Raw genomic sequence first — 8654 nt, forward strand, 5'->3', positions numbered from 1 at the left:
CGACTAACAGTGTCAACAAATTCAAAATGCGCAGGCGTAAATTTCTTCAATCCGCTTCCACCCACGTGGTCTATCTAGCAAACATTATATTTTAACCGCGAGAACCGAGGCAGTATGACCAGAGAAAATGAATTATAATATCAACAATTTACCCTCATTGTTGATATTATAATTCATTCTCTCGGTCATACTGCCTCGGTTCTCGCGGTTAAAATATAATGTTTGCTAGATAGACACGTGGGTGGAAGCGGATTGAAGAAATTTACGCCTGCGCATTTTGATTTGTTGACACTGTTAGTCGGAGTGTTCATCTGAAGCGATAACTTCGCTGATAGGTAAAGTTCCTTCTTTTTAGTGTTTCCAAATCCAAATTAAGAAATTTGAGCTGACGATAGAAATGCTGATTTTATTTGGCTAATCTTGAAACGTTGACGTACTCAAACGATCTATGTACTTGTGATATTTTTCTGTATTTACCTCCAAACCTTCGGGGGCTGTCTAGAGTAAACATTATGTGAGAGAAATTTTCTTTAAGTTGTAGAAATGCTAAGAAAATTTTTTTGGCTGCTATTTCTACTAAGTTCAGTATGTGGCAAAGTAATTTATTTTACTAAGCCCTAATTATAATATATATATATATATATATATATATATATATTATATATATATATATATATATATATATATATATAATATATATATATATATAATATATATATATATATATATATATACATATATCACTATGTATGTATGAATGTATGTATACATGTACGCGGCGGCGGTGGTGACTGTGGTGGTTATAATGTTGTGTTTGTAGATGTTCGTGGTGGTAGCATTGGCAAATTAGTAAAATAAACTATCACTCGACGCTTACTACAAGCATGCCAGTTTGAAGTCATTGGCGACCAGTAGTTTTGTCAACAAATAAGAAAACTTTCTGAGACGTTACTTTCGACCCCTCTCAGCCCCTATTGTATTTAACTCGACTAGAGAACTATATCCACTTGCACACATCCAGTAACAAGCGATATTATACAATAGGAATGGCGGTGAGCCGGCAGAATTATTAACAGGCCAGTCTAAATGCTTCGGCCGAAAAGCTAGTTTTGTGTCAAACTTTGATTCCAAGGTTTATCAAAAAGCAACACAAGATACCGGGTTACCTTCAGACTACAGGGTATAGCCTGGATAATTCAATGTCAAATCTATTACAAGTTAACTAAATGCCAGGTGTGATGTTGTTAAACTGACTCAGGTATATCTGTGTGCGTGCGTGAGTGTGTGTGTGTGTGTGTGTGTTCGTTTATGTGCATGTTTGTGAGTGTGAGTGTGTGCGCGTGTGTGTGCGTAAGTGTGTGCATGCCCCCTTGAAAGCACAAAGGCACACACACACACGCCGTTATGAAGAATGCACTGCGCCGTTATGAAAGCATACACACACTGCGCCATTATGAAGAATACACTGGGAAAACTTTCTTGTGAGGATCGATGTCTCAGTCTTCCAAACATTAATTGTCATACATGCCTCGCAGCACTTGCAGTGAACCCGTTCAGCATGGACAGCTCTCACCTCTAGTTCTACAGACGTATGATTAGAATATCACCGGAAGGAATAGCAAAATGGATCCTTCAAGCTAAACCAACCAGGAGACCTAGGCGTTGACTATGAATGAAATGGTTGGATAATATATTTAATCTCTGTTGGCCATGCATGAGAATCCAGTCGGAAATCCTAATGACGCTTGCTTCTGATAGGGTACCTGAGGACTCTGCTCCCACGAATCCCCTGAGGATAGTGGACGGAGAAGATGGATGGAGAGAATAAAATGACGGAAGAATAATCACACCCCGAATGTGTTCGGTTATAAGCCTGCTTACTCAGATCTGACCTGGTATAAAAAAAGGTAAACCTATGCCGACTCACAAGGGCCGGTTTCCCGGTTTCATGGTGTGCATATCCGCACTAGGATGGGACGCCGGTCCGTCGTATAATTACTCATTTTGCCAGCTCAGTAGACAACGTGAAACGAAGTGTTTTGCTCAAGAACACAAGGCGATGCTCGGTGCAGGAAATGAATCCACAATCTTACGATTATAAGTCCAATACTCTAACCCTAAGTCACGCGCCCCCCACACATCTGATCTGGGTCAAAGCTACATTATCATCATCAACAACAGCAACCACAGCAAACAATAAAAACAAGTACAAGACCGAGATAAAATATTTAGTAAGATTCAATGATCATAGTAATATATTATTGAAAGGCATGGCTATCTTTTGCTATGTAACATTTTACAAGCCACAAGTATTTTTACACTAATGTTTAGACGTCATTTAATATGCTTTCTTCCATTTAGTTTCTTCTTCTTCTTCTTCTTCTTCTTCTTCTTCTTCTTATTATTATTATTATTATTATTATTATTATTATTATTATTATTATTATTATTGTTGTTGTTATTGTTGTTATTATTATTATTATTGATGTTGTTGTTGTTGTTGTTGTTGTTATTACTATTATTATTCGTCTTCTTTTTGTTTTTCTTCTCTTCCTTTTCCCCTTCTGTTCATTGCTTACAACACTGGCTTCAAAGTCTGAGTAAATATAACAGTTTTGTAATTTAGAGTGTCTACTTCTTATCTCGATATGCGTGTGTGTGATGTGTGTGCATGTATGTGTATATATGTATACACATATATATGTGTATATATATATATATATATATATATATATATATATATATATATATATATATATTATATATATATATATATATATATATATATAACAATATATGTATATATATATATTACATATATACATATATATAATATATATATATATATAACACACACATATATATATACATATATATATATATAAACACACACATATATATATATGTATATAGATGTATGTGTATATATATATTTGTTTGTTTGTCTTTATTTTCTTTGTTTTTTTTTAATTTTTCGAAATAAAAAGATCAAGCTTTCATTAATCTTGACTTATATGAGTTACACATGATACGAAAACATCTTTCAATAGTTAATTCTTCCATTTTGACTGTGAGAATAATAAACGAAGAATGAATGATAAAACAAAAATCGCTGTCAGTTAAAACAATTGTTTGTTTTATATTTGGAAGAAACACAAATTCTTCGACTGGGCAGATCTAGTTTACGAAGCTATTTTTCACTTTAAATGCTGGAGTCTGGATTGGTTGCATGTTTTGGTTAGACTGTACAAACGTCTTGTTAACAACTACATCTATAATTGAACATATTTCATTTTTACTGATTTTTAGAAAGAAAAAGCAAAGAAATTATCAGATTAATTATTTCCCAACGCTTTCGCCAATAGTTAACATTTTTGTCTACGCAATTATTGTTGCAAATGTTATTTAACTCCAGGTTTATGGTGAACGAGCAGACGTCTAAGTAGAAACGTTTCAGCTGTAGCCATTCCGTTTTTTTCTCTCTATTTTGTATTTTTTTTCAATCTGTCCTCGGCTTTTTTTCAAAAAACAATTCAAGACAATGAAAAGTGGTTTTCAGGATATTTGGTAGCTATTTCTAACGTGTCGAACAACATCAAACAGACATTCTTGTCTAAAATGGTGGAATAGGAAGAAACAGCGTAATGTTTGCGTCTTTTTTTTTTTGCGAAACGTATCCTTTCTTTACACCATCGTTGTTGCCGTTGTATTTGTGCTGTTGTTATTGTGTTGTTATTGTTGTTGCTGCTGCTGTTGTTGTTGTTGTTGTTGTTGTTGTTGTTGTTGTTGTTGTTGTTGTTGTTGTTGGTAGTGGTGGTGGTGGTGGTGATGATGATATTTAGCTTCAGATCTGCCGTGATGGAACAAACGTCTGATCATAAGTGTTTCCAAATGTAGCCAATCTGTCTATTTCGAAATACAATATCTTCCTTCATTCTTTTAAGACGAGGGATGTGATTTACAGAAAATTTGACTGTCATTTCATGCAGGTCGAGCAACTATATAGGCTTTCTTGTTCGAAATGACTAAAGAAAATGGTGAAATGAAATGATTTCTTTCCTGTTTTTCCATCGGTAAGCGAATTCTGATATTTATACTTTAGTCCAACTTTCCTTATTTACTCTTTTACTCTTTTACTTATTTCAGTCATTTGACTGTGGTCATGCAGGAGCACCGCCTTTAGTCGAGAAAATCGACCCCAGGACTTATTCTTTGTAAACCTAGTACTTATTCTATCGGTCTCTTTTGCCGAAACGTTAAGTTACGGCGACGTAAACACACCAGCATCGGTTGTCAAGCGATGTTAGGAGGACAAACACAGGCACACAAACACACACACACACACACACACACATACATATATATATATATCTTTATATATATAAAACTAAGAATGTGTGTATGTCTGTCAGTGCGTTTCCCTAAAACTTGAGAACTACACAACCAATTTCATTCAAATTTTACACATGCCTTACTTAGGATCCGGGGAGTGTCATCGGCAAAAAATTTTAAAACTTTTTGCCTAGGGCGAGCCCACAGCAATATCATATCTTCTCCACTACGATTCCCTAAAACTTGAGAACTACACAACTAATTCCATTCAAATTTTACACATGCCTTACTTATGGTCCATGTAGTTTCATGGGCAAACAAATGTTCAACTTCTTGCCTAGAGCGAGCCCATAGCAATATCATATCTTCTCCACTATTTCAGTATTACGTGTTAAAAGTGAAACAAAAGCGTTTCTCTAGTTTATGTCAGATACTTTCACTTTAACAATAAAAATAATAATAACAATTGAATTATATGTAGTAAGTAATAATTAAAATCAAACTAAAGTATAATATAATCGTAACATAACAAAAGTAAAAATAGCAATTGGTATAAAATTGCATCAATGATTTGAACTTGAATAAATGGTTTCACATGAATGGGAATAACTTAAAAATAAAATTAGCCTGCAGAAATGGAATAGTCTAGATGGATAATAAAAAATTAAATTAAAGAAAAGACTATTGTCTATAAAGTATACAATGTAGAGAAAAAAGATTTGAACACATGGAAGAAAGCACCTTCGAAAAGTGTCTTGGTGCGACTATGAAAAGTATCTAATCAGAGGCGGTAAATTCGCCACAATAGAAGCAAGGTTCGAGTCAACGGAGCGTACAAGGGAGTACTCGACTCGAACTTGCAAAGTGGAAATATTTTATTTTTACCATTATATCTTGGACATAGGACGTCCCGGAAAAAATTAAAATGCCCCCCCCCCCCGAAGTAGAGGTAGGCTGGATTGTAGCCACACTTCTATACAAGAGGGAGGACAATATACAATTGATCGAAATTACAAGAGACGGGCTAACAATTCCAGTCTGTTATCACTAGCGATATCAAGATATAACTTTGTATTTTGTATTTTATGTGTAGATGTATATATATATAGATGTACATGTAATATGTACACATATATATACACATATATACATGCACTAGCACTATGACCCGGCAACGACGGGTCTTTAATGCTACTATAATATATATATATATATTATATGTATATACATATACATATATACGACGGGCTTCTTTCAGTTTCCGTCTACCAAATCCACTCACAAGGTGCCACGCTGTGGGACTGAACCCGGAACCATGTGGTTGGTATGCAAGCTACTTACACGCAGCCACTCCTACGCCTATATAAGCAATGAAAACGTAAAATAAATTAAATAACTAAAGCCTGAGAAACACTGAAATCTCTTGGGGAGCTTTGCCGCAGCTCTTCTTCTTGAGGATTATAACTGGTGTGGTTCTTCGGTCGTTTGATAGAATGTCTTGCAGTATGTAGAATGTCTTTCAGTAAAGGTTAACTGAAGAGACACCAGCCTGTCAAGGCGAACAATAGAAAAGCTTTGAATTGAATTCATTTGCATATGCAAATGCTGAAGACAGAGTCAATTCTTGAAAGACTTTAGCACTCTTTTACATTTGTTGAAAAGTAGAGTATTTGGCGTCTAGCATGTTAAATTAGAGGTTTCTGTGCAGCAAAATAGACCTCATTTACGGTGATAATGTCAAAATCTGGCCACTAGGGAATTCTTCCTTTGTGCATAAATCCAATACTTCATTACACCACACAACAATTATGCCTGCTACGTTTTAATACAAAATTAACTGCAATACTTACATCCATAATTCTGTGTTACCTACATATAGGACTGAGACGGCTATTTCCTACGGCATCCTTGTTTCGCTCACTTTGTCTTTTCCTAATCACTGTAGATCCTTCACATTCTGTTTGCATTTAGTGAATATACCGCAAGCATCAAATTAGTCCCACATATTAGACGACGTCTTTCTTCAAAAGTGGATCAGCGGAATACGATGACTATGGCAAACTCACGGCTAAACGCGTTTAAATTAGAGTAACCGTCTCTTAAATAAGTTGCCTAACGTGTACAATCAACTCGTAACGGCTAATCATATTTAATGGAGATCTATAATTGTAATGCTGCTCTGATGTTCAACCTAGTGACACTTCAGTTTCCTAGTGCTGCTGTTGATGTGTATTTATCGATCAGTTATAACTTCACCGTCATTCCTTTAAGGCGAAGAACAGGCAAAGTTGTTAGTTCAAATCCCGCTAAAGTCAACTTTGCCTTTCCTCTTTTCTTGGTCGATGAAAAAATATATCAATTCAGAGAGGATGATCGATGGAGCTGTCAGAGAGTCAGGTTAGATGCGTTGTGCTATATGTTCCACCTTTCTGCGATTCTGACTGTAATGCCAGCAACAAAAACTAGCTCAAGCTGTCAGCTAGACTTCGTTCGACGAAATTTCGACTTCAAAATCACAGACACTCCTCTTCTAAAAGTAAGCTTAACATGTACTTTGTAAAATGCGCTGAATATTTTTTGGCATGCGTGTGTGTGTGTGGTGTGTGTGTGTGTGTGTGTGTATGTGTGTGTGTGTTTGTGTGTGTGTGCGTGTGCGTTTGGATATATATATATATATATATATATATACATACATATACATATGGCGCATGAAGGCGCATGGCTCAGGGGTTAAAATGTCAGACTCACAATCGTGAGGTTGTAAGATCCATTCCCAGACCAAATTTTATGTTGTGCTCTTGAGCAAGACACTTTATTTCACGTTGCTCCAGTTCACTCAGATGTAGAAATGAGTTGCAACGTCACTGGTGCCAAATTGTATACGCCTTTACATTTCCCTTCGATAACACCAGTGGCGTAGAGAGGAAAGGCCAGTATGCATGGAGGACTGCTGGTCTTCCATGAACAACTTTGCCCAGACTTGTGTCTGGGAGGAGAAATTTCCAGATGCAATCCTATAGTCTTTCATAACCGAAGGTGGTCTTTACCCTTTAAATTATGTATATTATATATATATATATATATATATATATATATAATATATATATATATATACTATATATATATATATATATATATATCAAGAGGGAGCGGGAGAGAATGAAAGCGATAGATAGATAGATAGATAGGTAGATAGATAGATAGATAGATAGATAGATAGATAGATAGATAGATAGTAGATAGATAGATAGATAGATAGATAGATAGATAGATAGATAGATAGATAGATAGATAGTTTGGGTGATTGATTGATTGATTGAAATTATTGATTGACAGAAATGTTAAAATGTTGCTATAGGAAACCATAAATGCCATTGGAATTCCAACAAAACCGGATCTTGGAAATGTATTTGCAATTTAGTAGTAATTTCATATCATTACAAAAAACAAAAGTACTGATAAATTGTGAATACAGCGTCGAAATCCGGTTACGTAAGTCTATGTAATGCCAAGAAGTAAACTAATCACACCAATGGCAGTGCTTCATGATGGTAAGTGCCTCAAGGCGGAACAAGTAAAAATGAAAGTAACACGCGCAATCACAATAACGAAGGGAAAATAAGTCTTTAATTGTATACAGATATCAAACCTCTAAATTTTTCTAAAGAAACAATAGAATACGTCTTATCTACCTTTTTGAGTAGTTGCTAGACCACAATAAAACACACACAATCAAACAAACAAGATAAAAGGATTTAAGCAGTATTCTATGTGTTTTTATATCGCATGTATATAGACCATTTCCCATGAGTACTTGAAATGAAATCTTAAATCATAGCTGGTATAAACTATAACAAAAGACCAGCAGGAGGTCCGAGCAAGTTTATATCTTAGACGAAAGCTTACCTCAATGCAACCCAGGAGTAATTAATCTTTGCAAATTTTAAAATGCTACATTTGTAAGCGATGGAAAACTAAAACCGAAGACAATAGTGTTGTCATTATCAATTTTGAACGAATGTCCTCTCGATGTAATCTTTACAACATGCAACATGTGGTAGCCAGAGTAAGTAGAATAAAGTAAGAAATAACAACGAATAATGAAGAACATATTCAGACGATAGACCAAAATAAAATTGGTGGAACGTACAATTTTAAACATAACTGACCTAATACTGTTGCGGTTTGAATCCAAAACTAAAAGCATGCATAGTTGAAGAATTCAGCCGCCCGCTTCTTATCGGCGTGTATCAAAAATGTAGAGAAAAGATCTGGAATGGAAAAAATAAATGTAACTTTATCAGGATATAGTATGTTAGATA

Source organism: Octopus sinensis, linkage group LG5, assembly GCF_006345805.1.
Source record: "Octopus sinensis linkage group LG5, ASM634580v1, whole genome shotgun sequence".
NCBI classification, from domain to species: domain Eukaryota; kingdom Metazoa; phylum Mollusca; class Cephalopoda; order Octopoda; family Octopodidae; genus Octopus; species Octopus sinensis.